Consider the following 17,612-nt stretch of genomic DNA (forward strand, 5'->3'; position numbering starts at 1 on the left):
TGATAACATCCCTGTTACTTTATGGGCAGTATCGGATAATGAAGTTGGTCTTATGTACATTTCCCTAGTAAAAATACAAATTCGCCAGGGAGCCACTTATCTGTGTATTCCTGAGCTGAATGCATCTCCTGCAGATTCTTCAGCCCTTGAAACAATTGTCTCAGACTTAGTAAGATAAGGGATTGTAGAAGAAATAACGGGGAGAGTGTGCAATAGCCCCATTCTACCTGTTTTTGAAAAAAGAGACACTGGTCTACCATATCGTCTTGTTATTGATTTCAGAGCACTTAATAAGATTGTAGTGCCTCTGTTTCCAATAGTTCCAGATATGACTACCATTCTTACCATGATACCGCCATTTGCAGAATATTTTTCAGTGCTTGACTTAAAGAGTGCATTTTATAGTATATCATTACATCCAGAAAGCAGGTACTGGTTTGCTTTCTCCCTTGGTGGGATAGCACATTCTTTTACTAAATACCACACGGTTATACAGAAAGCCCAAGCATATATAGTAGGGCAATTAAGGAACAGTTTGATTCCTTGAAATTGCCTGAATCTGTTACATTGATTAAATATATTGATGATTTGCTTATAGCAGCTCTCATGGAGGAACTCTATAAGCGTGCAACTGTATTGTTATTGTCACATCTAGCTTGCCATGGTCATAAAGCTTCATTGAAGACATGTCAGTATTGTAGATAGGAGGTAGCTGATCTAGGGGAACTAGCACCTGATAGAATACAAGCAATCTCGAAAATGCCACAGCCAAAAACAAGTTAGAGCGCTTATAGGCACTGCCTCCTGTTGTAGACAATGGATACCCAATTTCTCACTTATTGTTAAACCTTTGATACAACTCACGACTAAGAACGTACAGGATCCAGTGCCATGGACTGTTGAACATCAAGAGGCAATGGTTTTGTTGCCCACAGTGCTTTGTTCTGCTCCAGTTTTAGGGACTTTGGATTATAACAAAGAATTTGTTTTGTTTGTGCATGAAATTGATGGATGTGCTTTGGCTGTTTTGACACAAGAACATGGAGGAAGGAATAGACAGTGCAGCTATTTTTCCTCCACGTTACACCATGTTGCATGTGCTTTGCCTAAATGTTTATGCACAGTAGCAGCTGCAGCTTTGTCTGTAATCCAATGTGATGGTATGGTTTTAGGTTACTCTTTAACCAGGAGGGTACCTCACTCAGTCAATGTCCTTTTAAATAGGATTAAGACCCAATATACGACTACAGCCTGACTTACCAGATATGAATTGATATTGTTTGCACCACATATCAAAATTATGCGCTACAACACACTCAACCCCGCTGAACTGTTATCCATACCAAATCTGGGTCTTGCGGATATCAAGGCAGCCAACCATAATTGTATCTTCGCAACTGAGGAAGTCACCAAGGGCCGAATTGATTTGAAAGATACCCCCCTTCCTTAGACGGAAGGAGAATTATTTTGTGACGGATCATGTTTTTAAATGCATGATGGAATGACAACCGCAGCCTAGGCATTTACTACTTGAAAAACTAAAGCAGAAACTAAACAAATACCCTTTAATTCAGCACAAGCAGAAGAAACTATAGCTTTGACTCATGCTTGTGAATTAATCGGAAAATCTTTCTGTAAATATTTTTACTGAGAGTATTTTTCGGAGTAGCACATCATTTTGGAAAACTATGGGTATAAAGGGGATTTGTTTACTTTGCATGGAACTAAGATACAGCATGGCTCCTTAATATTACAACTGTTGTCATCTCCAACGCTACCAAAGAAACTAGGAATAGTTAAATGTGCTGCCCATCAGAAAATAGTGACTGAAATTCAAAAGGGAAATGATTTTGCTGACTCCATAGCTAAGCTAAAAGTGTTAGATTGTAACTCGGGGATGTATAATGCTGAGAATATTGGAAGGGCTCGGGACTTGTATGGAGGAAACCTCTGTCAGCATAAAAGATACAAGCCACTGAAGATGAAATCAGGAGGTGGGAAGACGGCTCTGCTCTGCAGGATGAAGAAGGGTGTTGGATCACAGGGTCTAAAGAAACAGTGGATGCTACCTTATGCTTATGTGCCCCTAGTCGTGCATATGACCCACAGACCCACCACATACAACTAAAGCTATTTGTACACAGTTGGAAAATGTTTGGTGTAATACAATGATTACCGCAGCAGCTGCGAATGTGGTTAGGAATTGTGTAATATGTCTAAGAAATAATGCAGCTCGAGGGACTATGGTCTCTGCAGGAAATGTTAACCCTCCTACCTTTCCATTTGAAGTGTTGCATTTTGACTTTATCGAATTAGAAAGATGTAATGTTTTGAAACATGTGTTAGTAGTATTCTGTGCCTTTAGCAAATGGGTAGAGGCCTTTTCTTTGAAAGATAATACCACCATCTCCACTGCAAAAGTTATGTTGAAATAATATTTTCTCAGGTTTGAATTGCCAAGGGTAATTTGGTCTGATAATGGCCCACACTTTATTGCAGAAGTAATACGAAATGTGTGTAATGGATTGCAGATCAAAAAGACATTTTGTACAGCTAACCATCCTCAAAGTGCAGGGCTAATTGAGGGTCACAATAGGAATTTTAAAGAACAAAAATCGCTAAAATATGTGCACACATAGGACTTAAATGGCCAGATACTTTACCTTTAGCATTACTCTCTAGGAGGACTACAGTTGCGTCTAAATCAGTGCTATCCCCCTATGAAAATTGTTATGGGCAGACCAGCTAATATTTGGTGTGCTCCAAGACCACGATCATTGAAAGACATTGAGCACCCACTGCTTGTTGATTATTGTAACTATTCACTAAACAATTGCGTTCTATCCACTAGCAGGTGAACAATAGCTTACCAGACAAATGTTTGCGAGAAGGACATCGGGTGAAGCCTGGAAACCTGGCGACGGTCAAGAACTTTCAGCAGAGCACTGCACTGGAACCATGTTGGTTAGGAAAATACCAGATGTTATTAGCCACCCAACCTGCAGTTCGAGTAGAGGGGAAGCTGCATTGGATCCACACTGTGCACATCAAATCAGTTCCTTTGCCCTCACCCTCTGATGAACATCATCTTGTTTCATCTGAAAAAAAGGATTCTTGCACCCCTGTGAGTTTGCCTAACTCTGAGATAAAGTCTTCAATATGCAGACCCCCTTCTTGTTCGAAGATCATACGATTCTGGGAGAAACTAGATACAATTTAAGACCCAGGAAAGAATAGGAGTGCCCATTGGAAACCTACAAAGTGCAGACAGATCTGGTACTGAGGTCAGACTGTGCCCCCCGGAAACCTACAAGTGCAGGTTTCATGTTGGGGTCAGCCTTGTACAAACACGAAATTGGCCTATCCTGATCCCTCTGCACACCAGGAGTTAAAGGGGAATCAAAGTTCTGAAGAAGAATCTGCATTGTGGAGTTGCATCCATTCAGTGATCAGGCTTGATCAGACTCGAATGAAAAACAAGGATATGACTTTACCTTCTTGCTCACAAACTATGGACAAAGGAAGCTTGAATAGTAATATTGACATTTTGTGCGATTCTAGTAGGACTTTCTGCCTCTTTCTGGTTCCTTGAACAGGACTTTGTGCATGTTTTAAAGACACGTTTTCCCCGTTGACACCAAAGCTACTTCCGAGATTCCTTTAACCCATACTCATCACCCCTTGAATGCGTTACAAAGATATGGGTACCGTAATAATTCATATGTACAGGTTTTGGGTAAAGTTAAAAAAAGCTGTTAATAGAACAAATTGTTGCCTTTTCTCACATGTTCCGCAGAGTGGAGATGGCGTAGGCATACCCTATTATGCAGTCCCAATTAATAGATCAATATTATGTGCTGTACTTTCTTTATCGCATAGTAGGTTGATAAATGATTGGGATAGAGCCCAAGCTCCTCCTGGAAGGATATATGGTGCCTAAACTCCATGGAGATCCTACACTTCTTAAATGAATGTTACATATCCTTTATTTCAGGTAACTCATAGGACAGGTGAACCTCTGTTTGCTATAGGTAGGGATAAATATAATTTGCAATTCTTTGATACTATTGTTGATTATATCAATTGTACCAATTCCATCCTTCTTTATGGGAATTGGCATTACGTCTGTGAGGATGGGAAAGTATATAAGTGGTTGAAAAAGGGTTGGACAGGTGTGGGTTATCTTGCTAATATATTTACTGGAGTTTATGTGGACTCCACAGATGATATATACCAGTGTGTAAAATTGCAGACAGAGAAATGAGAAGTTGACTAAACTGAAACTGATGCCCAGATAGCAGCAGATTTTGGAAAAGGAATAATACCGTTGTTAGGGGTTGTTCTTAACTCTAAAAGCATTCATAGACTCAGCAGAGTGGTAGGAAGTATGTTGAACGAGACTGCAAATATATGTATATATTTTTTTTTATTTATTTGTTTTTGGTTTTTACAAAGAAAACCTTTACAAAAATGTAAAAATACTTGTTTACACCAAAATTGAACACAACTAGCTAAAATTAATGTAAACCACCAAGGGTGACTGGGGAAGACAAATCAACCACAACAATCCGGCTCACTGAGATCCATGGTTTTAGAAGTTCGCTAGTATATAAAACTTTTCCAAAACTTGTACTATTGCCGCAGTGAGCATGATTTCTTGACCGAAAATAAGTCTGTCCCAAAATAAGTCCTGTGCTAGGCTCTCCTCTCTGGTTACAAATCTCCCCAACAGCTGTAATCTTATGTCCCATGTGCCTTCGCACTCCAACAACAAATGTCTGAGTGATTCTAAATTTGGAGAGTCACAGTGCCTGCAGAGTTTTTTTGCTTTGTCACCCTGGTTTCTTTGAACCAAGATTTCCCCCGTGTAAGCTATGTTTAATCTCAGCCTAAGAAAATTGTTTCTAATACTTCTTACAGGAAATGTTTGGAGATAGCATGGAATAGTACCGAGTTTTCCCTCTACCTTCAGAAAGATGTTTGGTGGATTAAGATTCCTTACTCCATCGAATGTTTGGATCCAATCACTCATTTCAAGGTGTTTTTTAACCTTCATTGGATTTTGAATGAGCGTTTCTACTGTTAAGTCCAACCTGAGCAGGATATCTCCCACATTTCTCTCCAAACCCAGCATTTGTTTCGACTTTGCTTTTATAAGATGTTCATTTACGTCGAAATAAAGAGTGGTCACACTTGTTGTTATTATGTTACGGAAAAGAGACAAAAGTTTCCAATCAGCTCGACATGCCAGGGAAGTCAAGCCCAGTTCAAATCTCAGACTGACGAGTGGGGTACATGGTGGAAGGTGTAGTGTTGTTTTCCACAAACGTCCCTCGATTTTATTCCAATCGTAGTTCCAAAGCAGAGGTTTTGCTTCCAAGCCATAAAGGAGAATTGGAACTGCTTTACCTATGTAGAATTTGATGAGGGGACGTATTGAGAATTTACAACATTTTCCATTCAAATTCTTCATCTGAGCAGTCATTTTGGACGTCTTTTCGAATATAACCGGTATCACCTTGTTCAAAGCTGGGGAAGCTAAGATTTCGTAGCCCAAATAGGAGAGCTCTTCGACCCGAGGAATTACCTTACCGTCCAAGGTCCAATTCCTAGAGGTCAGATTTTTCTTAGGGTGTTTGAATATAAGTATCTTAGACATTGATGGATTAATTATAAGGCCATTTAATTTGGCATATTCACTTAATTTGAACAAGAGCTGTTGCAGACCATTTGCTGAACCATCCAGCAGGACAAGATCGTCCGCATAGGCCAACCAATGAATTCTTCTGCTGTTTATCCTGGGGCATACCATCGATGCAGGTGCTAGAAAGTCTCCAATGTCTGACAGAAATAGATTAAAAAATAAAGTGGCACCCAAGCACCCCTGCCGAACTCCCTTGAAAACCTGTATTACCTCTGAGAGATTGCCAAGATCATCCAGCCTCACCCTAATGGTGGTGTTCTTATGCAGCTCTATAAGCATCGCCAACAGGGGTGCTGGAATCCCCCAGCTATGGAGATTCTGCCAGAGTAGGGACCTGTCCACTAGGTCAAATGCTTTTGACAGATCAACCCAGGCCCCAAATAATGGAGTACCCTCCTTCTCGTTGGATCTTTCACTAAGTAGATTCAAGAGGAGTCCGTTTAGGCTGGTCGAGAGTCCTTTCCTAAAGCCCGTTTGATGCCGGGAGAGGATCTGTTTAGAATCCACCCACAACGTAAGTTCTTTCAGTAGGGCGATAAGTCGATAGCTTGCTCGGCTCAACCTATCGCCCCCCTTGAAAAATGGAATAATGAATGCACTCTTCCATGAGGGGGGATATATCCTGCTCTTGAGGATTGCCTGAAATAGATGGTACAGCAGCTTTGCCCATAGTTTAGGCTGATTTTTTAACACCTGAAAGGTAAGTCCATTAGGCCCAGCCGCCTTTGACGTGGAAAAGGAAGCAATGAGCTCTTCAATATCTTGTTCATTGAATGTCAATGCCCAATTGGTAGTACGCCCGATGAACTCTCTGGAATCCGGATGTTCAACATTTTTGGATAGATAGTCCAACCATTTATGCTCTGGGACCAAGTTGCATAGGGAACTATTATAGCCAGTCTCAAGTTGACTTAATGCTGCCCAGAAGTTTCTGCAGTTATTAGCGTTAAGAAGGTAGAGCATTCTCTCCCTATCTTCTTGCAATTTTTGAAATTTGTGGTTCTTTGACCAATTTCTATAAGATTGTTTAGCCTTCTTGAGTTTTTGCACACAATTGAAAGGATCATCTACTCCATATTTCCTTATGTAACAGAGTGTTTCTCGCAGGATTCGAAAATATATTTGTAAATTTAACAGCTGACCAGAACACTATTAGATTGGTGCCACTTCAAAATACAATGGGACATTCTTTTTGCAGCCGTGAGAATTGGACATTCTCACGGCTGCAAAAGGAGGAGTTTGTAAATTAGTGGGATCTTCTTGCTGTATTTACATACCTGATAGCTCTAGAGATATCTTTGATGCTACTGATCGATTACACGTGTTGGGAGAAGCATTGCATTATGACGTGGGACATGAGAACATGGCCCCAATCGTTTTGGAATCTGCTAAAAGATTGGGGATGGAAATTACAGTTAATATTTTTAGTGGTCTTTGGGTTAATATTAGGTTGTTGTTGTCTATCTTAGAATTGTGTTAGGGCAGTAAAAAGAATGAATCCCCTCCCCAAAACTAGTTATAGAATTAATACTATGATGATGTAGGAAATACAGATCCAGAATTTAATGGACATAGATTTTGAAAGTCTAAACGATTTGGGAGGAAAAGATTTAATTTAGGCTTAAAGGAGGGTTTGTTAGAATATATTAATAATATGCAAATTTCTTAGCCCTAAGCTAAATCCTTTTTCGCGCTCAAAACGCGATCAAAATCAATGAGCAATTGTCAATCTGCGTTCGCTATGTTTTGTTATGTTATGTTATTGAACTGTTAAAAGCGCGCGGCCACCCGAGGGTATCATGGAGCTGAAGAGAGGGATCAGAATCCACAAGCTCATCTAACTCAGACAACTAGAACAGATATGTTTTTAGAGCCTTTCTATATGCCAAATGGTTAGACAAGTTTTTTAATGCCAGTGGGAGGTCATTCCATAAATGTGCTGCGGCCACCGAGAAAGCCTGGCCCCCAATACGGGAACGGTGGAAACACATAGCAGACCCACAGAAGATGATCTTAATAACCGTGTGGGGAGATACTGGGTAAATTTAGCTTGTAGATATTCTGCCCCTTAATTGTTCAGCGCGCGATGGACCAGGCAAAGCGCAGTGAACCCAATGCGCTGAGTCACAGGCAGCCAAAGCAGAGAGTGCAAAACTGGAGAGATACAACCCCCACAGGGGGATCCCATTGCCACCCGGGCAAATGGATTTTGCAGATGCTGCAGCCGCTGGACTATGCGCTTAGGCTGGGCAAGATACAAAGCATTGCAGTAGTCCTGACGACTCAAAACCAAGGCCGTTACCACCGGCGGCCGCAAGTTCGGGGGTAAGAGGGGAAGCATATTTTTCAGTATCTTAAGGTGGAAATGGCCGGCTAGACAGACCGCCGATACTTGTGCATTCATGGAAAGGGTAGCAGATATAACCACTCCTAAGTTCTTGACTTTAACAACTGGAACCAGGAGAGGGCCAATAGAAGATGGCCAAAAGCAAGAAACTCAGAGTGAAGGATCAGGAGGAGAACCCACCACCAGCACCTCCGTCTTGTCTCCATTAAGCTTCAGCCAATTGTGGTTCATCCAGTCTCCCACAGGAGACCAGCACAGATGCAGGCACAATGACATCTCAGCCTGATTGAGATCTAAACGCATCAAGATCTGAGTGTCCTCCGCATAGGAATAGCACCTTATGCCAAAGGAGCGATGAGACACACAAGAGGCCAAATATAGATGTTGAAAAGAATAGGAGACAAGGTGGAGCCTTGAGGAACCCCACACCCAAGAGAGCAGGAAACAGAAAGAAAAGGCAGGAGTAAGAGAATTTGCAATCTATCTGCCAGGAAGGAAGTGAACCAGGCCAACACTTGACCTGAAATTCCAGCATGGGCCATGCGGGCCAGCAGGATAGGATGGTCTATGGTATCAAAAGCTGCTGAAGTGTCAAGTAAAATCAGGGCACCAAACCCTCCCGAGTTAACCAGCCTGCCCATGTCATCCTGGACCGAAACCAGAACACTTTCAGTACCCTGGCAGGGCCTAAAGCCCGACTGAGCAAGGTCAAAGAGTTCGGAAGACTCCATGAAAGAAGACAGAAGTGGAGAGATCAAAGATTCCAAAAGCTTCATAAAAAAGGCAAGAGTGAGATAGGGTGGAAATTAGAAGTGTGGAGTCCAGTGATGGTTTTTTTCAACAGAGGTATTACAGTAGCAACCTTAAGCTCCGGTGGAACGCAACCCGACTGGAAGGAGGCATTTATAGCCGCTGTAATCTCCGTCAATAGCTCAGAGGAAACATCTGTCTTTAAAGCTAGAGGGGCAACATCACCTGGGGACCGTACCTTAATGTGTTGGATGGCTGTAGATATCTCTGATTCAGAAAATAGAGCGAAAAGAGCCAAGTCTCTGGAGCCATTCGAGCTACTAGGAGCTAGAGGCTCTCTCACAGAGCCAGGTGCCATAGCAGATAATGCGATAGTACCACAAATGGTTGTAATTTTGGTAATGAAAAAAACGGACCGTTTAAAAAAAAATGTATTTGCATTTATTTGCAGCGCACATAACCCGTAGGTTTCTAGGCGTTAGTTTCAGTGACTTGTGGAAGTGCATGTCATTTATAACTCACTCAGTTTTTTCTATCGCAGATCTGGGATTTGAACCTGTACTTGCTGAGCGTGGTCTTGTTTCCAAGACCCGCGTGTTGCCACAGAGCTATCCTCCTGTAACAGAGTTCCTGGGAGGGAGTCACTGTGGGCACAAGTTTAGCTGAAGATGATAAAGATTTCAACACAGCAAAGAGAGCTTTAGGCTGGCACAGAAATAGCTCAATTTTCTGTGCCAAGTAGGTTTTCTTCAACGCCACAATTGCTGCAAAATGGGCTGCTTCACATGCTTTATACTGAGTTCTGAGGCCAGAATCATAGACTATCTGCCATTTTTCGCTCAGCCTGTTTAAGTTCGAGTCAGGCCCGTTTGAGTTGTTCTGACAACTAGGGCTCCGACGGGAGCCTCCGGGGTTGGATTAGCCATAAAGGGCCACCTCATCTGCTACTTCTTGCAATGAGCAGGATACATTTGGCTCTAATAGTCGAAGCAATACCCTGGAGGTCAGCCGAGTGCCAGCCGCGCTTCTATACTCTCGGAGGGGCAGTATTTTGCTTTGCCGGAGCGACGTTAATAAGACAGTTCACCAGATAGTGATCGTACCAGAATACTGGCTCAACTGAGTGAATGGTCAAAGAAGCTTCAGTAGCCAACACCAGATGTATTTCCCAACTTGTGAGTGGGACCTTGAACAAATTGTAGAAGGCCCATGTCGGCCATACTATAAAAAAAAAAAAGTCAAGCGCTGGGGCCCGAGGACCATTCAATTTCAGATTCAAATTCCCCAGCACAACAAGATGAGTATATTTAATTTGAAGGTTGGCTACAATATCTAATAAGGGTTCAAGAAACCCTACATAGGATCCAGGTGGACGATAGATAACAGAAAATGACAGGTAAAGAGAAGAGACACAAGACAGCTCAGTAATAATGCTTCCATAGCGAAAGAACGAGAGATCAACTGCGTAACAGCAGGATTGGCTTTAAAAATCACTGCTAACCGCCACCCCCTATCTGAGGAGAGGGCCGATCACAGTGAATAATTTTTTAATTGGCGGGAATGGCCTGAATCAAGGTCAGGGCCGAACACTCATGAAGCCAGGTCTCAGTTAGGCAAAGCAAATCGGGTCGACAGTCCGACAAGAGGTGATAAATGTTGGCGGCGTGCGCTGGCAGCGAGTGAGTGTTAAGAAGCAACACCACCAGAACAGACGCGCTTTGACCCTGGACGTGCAGCAGATGTGCGGCAGATGTGCACCAGAAGGCAGACCAGGAACATGAAAGTCTTGCCAACCGCAAGGGAATTGGGTGTCAAAGGGTGCCAAAGTCAAAAGTTTTTGTCTGGAGAAATGCAAAACTCCATCCAGCACATCCGTAGCATGGGCGGGCACAGACGTGCTGCCTTAAGCGCACGGGCAGCATACCCGCTGTGCCCGTCCGCTGCGTGGGCATTCTCTCTGGCACATTTATGCCAGAAAGAAAGTAGACAAGGCTTGGACAGCCGAGTTAATGGGAATAGAAAGAGGACTAAAAGAAACCCCGAATTGGGAGAACCGAACAGGGAGAATGACCTAAACAGCCAGGGGGAATGCTTCAGGAGGCTGCCCTACCAACAGTGGGCCTAAAATATTACCAGCAATTGAAATTAAAACACAATTTTATAAACAATTAAAATAGCTTTCAGACAGTGCAATTGAAAAAAGTGAACATTTTCTAGGATTCAGGGAAATGGAAGATTTTAATGCAGATGCCATCACAGAGTCTTTACAAGAATGCCTAAAAGAGCATGGGGTAGATAGTCTATTATGTGTTGCTCAAACCTACGATGGTGCAGCTTAGGGGAGTAAGTGCTGGTGTGCAGGCAAAGTTTAGAAATACCATCCAGAAGCAGGGTCGGACTGGGACAAGAAATAGGCCCGGACAACAACAAAAAAGTGGCCCACCCCTCGCCTCAAAAAAGTGGCCCACCCCTCGCCTCAAAAAAAGTGGCCCTCAAACCATCATTCGTGAATCGCGTCAATTCATGACTTTTACAGAAAATGCTACATATTGAGTGTTCGTTCATGTGTCTGTTACATTACAACACAACTCATAAAATAACATTACTTTGCATACAGTTCTGTGACAGGGTCCGTCCACAGCTCCCACGAGGCGCAGGAGTGGAATGAACCAACCACCCCCACTGCGGTTTTGGGACCTGCTGCAAGTCAATGCTTATAAAGGGCTCCGCAACCACAGCAGGGAAGGAGGGTTAGGGTGACGATGGTTGGATAGGAGGGGAGGGGGGTAGGGAAACCGGAATGAGGTTTAGGGAGAGGTCAGAAAATGCTACCTATGGAGGGTTCATGTGTCTGATACATTACAACACAACTCATAAAATAAAATTACTTTGCATACAGTTCTGTGACAGGGTCCGTCCACAGCTCCGAGGCGCAGGAGTGGCTTGAACCAACCACCCCCACTGCGGTTTTGGGACCTGCTGCAAGTCAATGCTTATACAGGGCTCCGCAACCCCAGCAGGGGAGGAGGGTTAGGGTGGCAATGGTTGGATAGGAGCGAGGGTAGAGAAACTGGAATGAGGTTTAGGGAGAGGTTATGGATAGGTAAGGGATGTGAGGGTAAGGTTTTGATCACTGCTCATGCTTCCAGCTAGCTGTTACACTCATAGAAACACACGTCTCTGCTTCTGACTCTACACACATATACAATATCACTATAGCAGTATACAAAGGCACAACAACATAATAAACACACATGAGGTAACACACGTCTCTGCTTCTGACTCTACACACATATACAATATCACTATAGCAGTATACAAAGGCACAACAACATAATAAACACACATGAGGTAGTGCAGCACTTAGCTTAGGTTAGTTGTCACCAGGGTGTCCCTTGTTGTCTCTTGCGATTTCATTGTGCTAGGATGTGTCGTGGTAGCTGTTCAAATGCTGCAATAAAGTGCTACAATTAGTGCACGTATCAAACACTGCCACATGTTGCTGTTCACATGCTTGTACACATGCAAGAGATTTAGAGAGGTGCCGTACGCACGTGGCTACTAAACATGCACAGTAGGGCCGCATATGGCTCTGGTAAGTGGTGGTAAAGTGGCAGTGCATGCAGGAGTAAGCAGTAATAGTAACGCCTTAGGAAGGTGTTCTGAAATTGTGTTCACACACCTAGCAAGCCAGCCCGCTATCCAATGATTTATGGTGCTCTGCATGGCTGGGAAGCGCTGATTAGTGTTGTGCTCTGTTACGTGGCATGCAGTGTTTTACTGGTACAGTTACCTTTGCAGGAAGAAGGCGCCAGTTGTCTCTGTCTGGTGGGGCTGGCTGGGCCCCCCTGCGCGACCCCACTGCTCCCCGTGGTTATGCAGAGCGTTGCAGCACTTATCTGTGTCAGCCGAGGGACCGGGATGTCAATCCGGTGGGGTGTGGCCCCTCGCAATGATATGAAGCCAGAGTTGCTCTGAGGCATGTCTTCTCAGCAAGAGGACTTGAGCACAAGCCCTGTGCCTTTGCTCCTGGGCACGAACGATGACGTGCCACTCCCAACGTGGCCTTCCTGTAGTTCTGGGGCCAGGTGCTCGTGCTGCTGGGAAACAGTTTGCTGGGTGGTTGCCATACAAAAAGGGCAGATAGAAGTCTTTTAAAAGTCTGGATTGTCCATTTGGGGTGCATTTTAGTTATTGCTGTGTCTTTGGCACTATTACAATGTCTTTGGACTGACTATATATTGCTTGCTTGCCTTTCTTGCTTGTGGGTGGCGCCTCATCTTGGCCCCCAGCCCTATCATCTGTGGAAAGTATTTTTCTGTTGAAAGTCATGTAGCTGGCCTGGACTCCAAATCTGATGATACACTAAGATGTAAAGCTGAATGATTCATATATTGTCCTCACTGATGTTAACACTGTCTTGATGAACGGTGCTGTCTTCACAGACACCTTATGATTCTAAGTACTGTGTCACCCTTCCCACTTTGGTATTTGATTGGAAACATCATCATGGTTTCAGAGTACATGATGTATGGTTTCAGAGTACATGATGTATTGCACATTTCAACTGAACCAAGTCAAGGTCCTAGTGATTGAAGTGATGATGGTCAAATGTGAATCCTGAAGGTGCTATACAGTAAGTTTTTAAGATGTTAGTTGGTGACTTATCCAAACTTAAATGTTTTGTTTTACTTTAAAAGACAATATTAGGCTGTTTGCCTTCAAGAACATTGTTGCATGCATTGACAAGCTGGCTCTAAAGTCTTCGTGGAAATCCTGAAAAATCACTCAATCAAGAGTCCCTTCAACAATGCACTTTTTTGTGCAATCAAGTCGATTATGTCTGAATTTTGCAATTGGACAAGCAAATTCCGCTCCACAGACATGCACATAAAGGATTCGAGGTTTTCCTTGCTGAGGTGGTTTCTTAGGCGGGTTTTAATATTCTTCAATTTTGAAAAATTTCTTTCACACGCTACCTGTGTGCAAGATAAGGTCAAGATGAACTTGTATGCCAAATACAATTGCCGGTAAGCACTACTACTTTTTTAGAATTGCGTAGCAACATACTGCACAGTTACGGCATGTATTGCATTTCTGTACTAAATGTTTAGGTAGCTCTCCATATTCTTTTTACCATGGGCAGGGCCACAATCCACCTCTATCAAGGAAGCCTAAATGCTTTGAGAGCAATGTAGCAGCATGCAATACTCTTTAACTAACTATTCATGCCAATGAACAGGTCCAGCCAGCTTCCAAAACGGATACGGTTACATTTCGCTCATGCCCACATTGCCCAACAAATACAACCAGCTCTGATGCCCAAGGGGCCGTACAGCATAACTGGTACAGCCTGCTCCCAGCTATGGTAAAGCCAGCTCAAACACAATCGGCTCCTGATCATTCTCTGTGAACGTTGCTGCACCCATTTAGTAACAGGTAGAGGAGCGAATTCCCACATATGTCAGGCAATAGATAGCGCAAGGTAATGAAACGGGTATTTGTAAATCAAACCACATCTGGCAGGGATGTCATGTAGGGGTTGCCAGGGCTCTGCCTGGTGACCCCTGAAGCCTCCCTTGCTACCCCTGTGGTCTCCCTTGCTACCCCTAATTTAAAATTGGGGCTCCTGGGCTGTGGTCAGCAGCATGTGGCTCTGTGTTTCTTAAGTGGCTAGTTTTCTGATAGCTATAGCCGGTAAGATAGCTCAGTGGGTTCAGCGCTCACTGCTTCAATGTGCGTGTACTCTGCAGGCTGCAGGTTCAGCTCCCAGAGAGGTCAACTCAGCCTTTTATCCTGCTGAGGTTGAGTGAGTACCAACACAGGTTGAGTGACTTTGTAGGTATATTTGGTCTATATGAAGCTCTTACAAGTAAGTGCTATATAATAACACAACATTATCATTTGGCCTTGGACATCTGCTTGCATTCACAGTAATTTGGTAAATTGGCCCATATGCGCTGATATACTGGTATGGAAACACGCTGCACATACTAAGACACGTAGGTGGATAACACACACCAGCAGATACCCAAACCAAATGCACACATACAGCAGACAAAGATTTGACACACACACACACACAGGTGCCTCCATAATGCATCACAAACAAATACTCAGAATACATACTCCGTCTCCGCACACCTACACCACGACATACCATCCACAACATAGATACACACGAAACACACACATACACATTACACGCTTGATTGTTACACTAACAAAACACATGTTTGCATGTCGCATCTACATAAGCATAGACCAACTCACAGACACATCCAAGATACACATTCTCTGCAGAGACATATACAGGCAAACACACACACACACATATATACTGCGCCAACCAACCACATACAGACATGAGCAACATAAACTATATATTCACACATAATCACGCACAGTACATATGTGGTGCACCCAACACAATCATGAACGTCCACACACGCGATACTTACTGCACGTCCACCACATATACCCTCTCAAACATATACAAGGTGAACTCGGGCAGCCAGATGCACGAGACGCAACTAAACATACCCCCCCAAACCGCAGCACACAGCTCTGAGCTTATCAACATTGTAATGAAGTCCTCATGCGTTTAAATATTGACACTATTTATTTGCACATTCCATTGAAATACAGTTGAGATCAGATGTGGCATCATTTTTGTGTGGGGTGGCCGTGGAGGCGTCACAGGCGGGATATGGCCATTTTATAACTAAATATGAGTGTAAAACGCTGGCCCTGACTTGCAAAGGAAGGAGATTTCAAAGCTATGCATAGAATCACTCGCACGCACTTCCATCGCTCCAGGACGTCATTATGGCGGGTGTAGGTGTGTGCAATGTAAATGTTTATAAATGTGTACACTTGTCACAGTGACCCCAGACGATCACAACAGAACGAACAGAGGGCAGACGGCACACTGAAGATAATAAGTAGGAAAGTCACTAAGGAAATGAGTGCCATAAAGTTGTTCCTTTATAGTTAAGAGTTTTGCCGGGACTGTCCCGTAATCGGGTGCTCTGCTCTGTCCCCCTTTCTCAAGATTATTTTTTTCACTGCATTGTTCCCGGATTTTGGTAGTAGGTCTTCTTAGCTGGCAGGCAGGAATGCACAATCTCAAACAGTAGGAATGTGACATTTTACGAATTAAGATTGTGATTGTAATTATTTGTAAAGCGCCTAAACACAAGTCTAGTGCTTCAAAGCTAGTGGTAATTTGTGATAAAATAATTATAATATGTGTTTATTCCACCAATAACACTCGAACCTCCTTCTGCTCCAACCACTATTGAAATGTAGTGCCTTGACAACCACTTTCAAGCGCTATTCCTACTTTTATGTTAGTTGCCCTGTCCCGGTCTGTTACTTTTTAAATCTGGTCACCCTATTTATACTACCTATTATATGGAGAGAGAGAGAGAGAGAGAGAGAGAGAGAGAGAGAGAGAGAGAAAGAGAGAGAGAGAGAGAGAGAGAGAGAGAGAGAGAGAAGAGAGAATGTGACTTCATCAAGGAGATTTGATCGACTCCAAATCCATCGAATATTTTCGAATATTTTGTTCTTTTAAGCCATATTTCAGCAAATATGTGCAGGTGGGAGACCCCCGGAGCCCCACCTTGCCCCCACCTCAATTATTACCCTTAACCCCTCTCCCCACATATGTTTACAGGCAGGTCACAGAGTCGTAAAAAAACACACTCATTTTGAAATACCGCTGCAATGCTTTAACATTCAAATTTGGAAAAACCAAAAGGCGGTCCTAAGTCTCTATGTGCAGGTTACTGCCTTTTCTGGCTTACACATTTTCTGAATTTGACCTTTTGCAGTCAAGCAGAGAAGAAACGCGAAAAGCAGTACATTCTTGTAACGTAGTCCCCTCACTCTGACCGATACATCATTACAGAAGGCGCGCCGCCCACATGTAATGCACACACGCGCCCTCTCCTACAAATGAGCCATTTGTCCTAAACATAACTTAAACCGTTCCCATCTGTAGACCACTGGGTTGCTTTTACCACCTAGCCACATTTCACCTCCTCGCTCCGGAAACGGCTTAAATCCCTGCTCATCCAGACCCTGCGCTCTTGTTCATAGTAGCGCCTAATACTAGTTTTTGTGGTCTCTGCACCATCCAAGCACTTGAATGTGTACTGTACATCTTAAACAAATAAATGCGTGGGCTTTTCTAAAATAAAACAAAGTGAAGGGTAAAGGGGTGGGTCAAGTCATTGAGACAAATAGGATGCAGGAATGAAGTGGTGCGATTCTGGGCTTAGCCCCCCCTCCATTCGTTTCCTGTAAAGTGTGCTAGTAATAAATTCATTATGACTTGACCAGGTCATCTTCCCTGACAATATTCCATTCATGGATCCCAGCATTGCTGGTTTGTATGGCCAGTGTTCCACACTCCCTCTTTTATGGAATTCGTAAAGCCCCCATACTTCACATGGCAGGCAGTACAGCAGGTGCCTAGTGTCACTGGCGTTAAAACAAAACAAAAAAAAAAATCAACCCAAAAAAAAACCACAGTGATGAATGAAGCGAAATGCTGAGGGAGCAGACCCGGCCATTTGCGGCCTAATCTGCGTGAAGGAATCGGCTACTGTCGACGAATGATGCCCTGCTCAAGAGAGATGGGAGGCGAAACGTGGGTTATGTCACTTATGTGAGATTCTGGCAGGAAAGTGGGGGAAAAATACGCAGCCGACGCAAAATGGCCATGGTTTAAAGTTGACAGCTTTACTCAACGCTGCCTGGAAGTATTTTTCTTTTGTTCTCATTTGAATTTCTGAAGATTTA

Source organism: Ambystoma mexicanum, chromosome 1q, assembly GCF_040938575.1.
Source record: "Ambystoma mexicanum isolate Mex_15411 chromosome 1q, UKY_AmexF1_1, whole genome shotgun sequence".
Lineage (NCBI taxonomy): Eukaryota > Metazoa > Chordata > Amphibia > Caudata > Ambystomatidae > Ambystoma > Ambystoma mexicanum.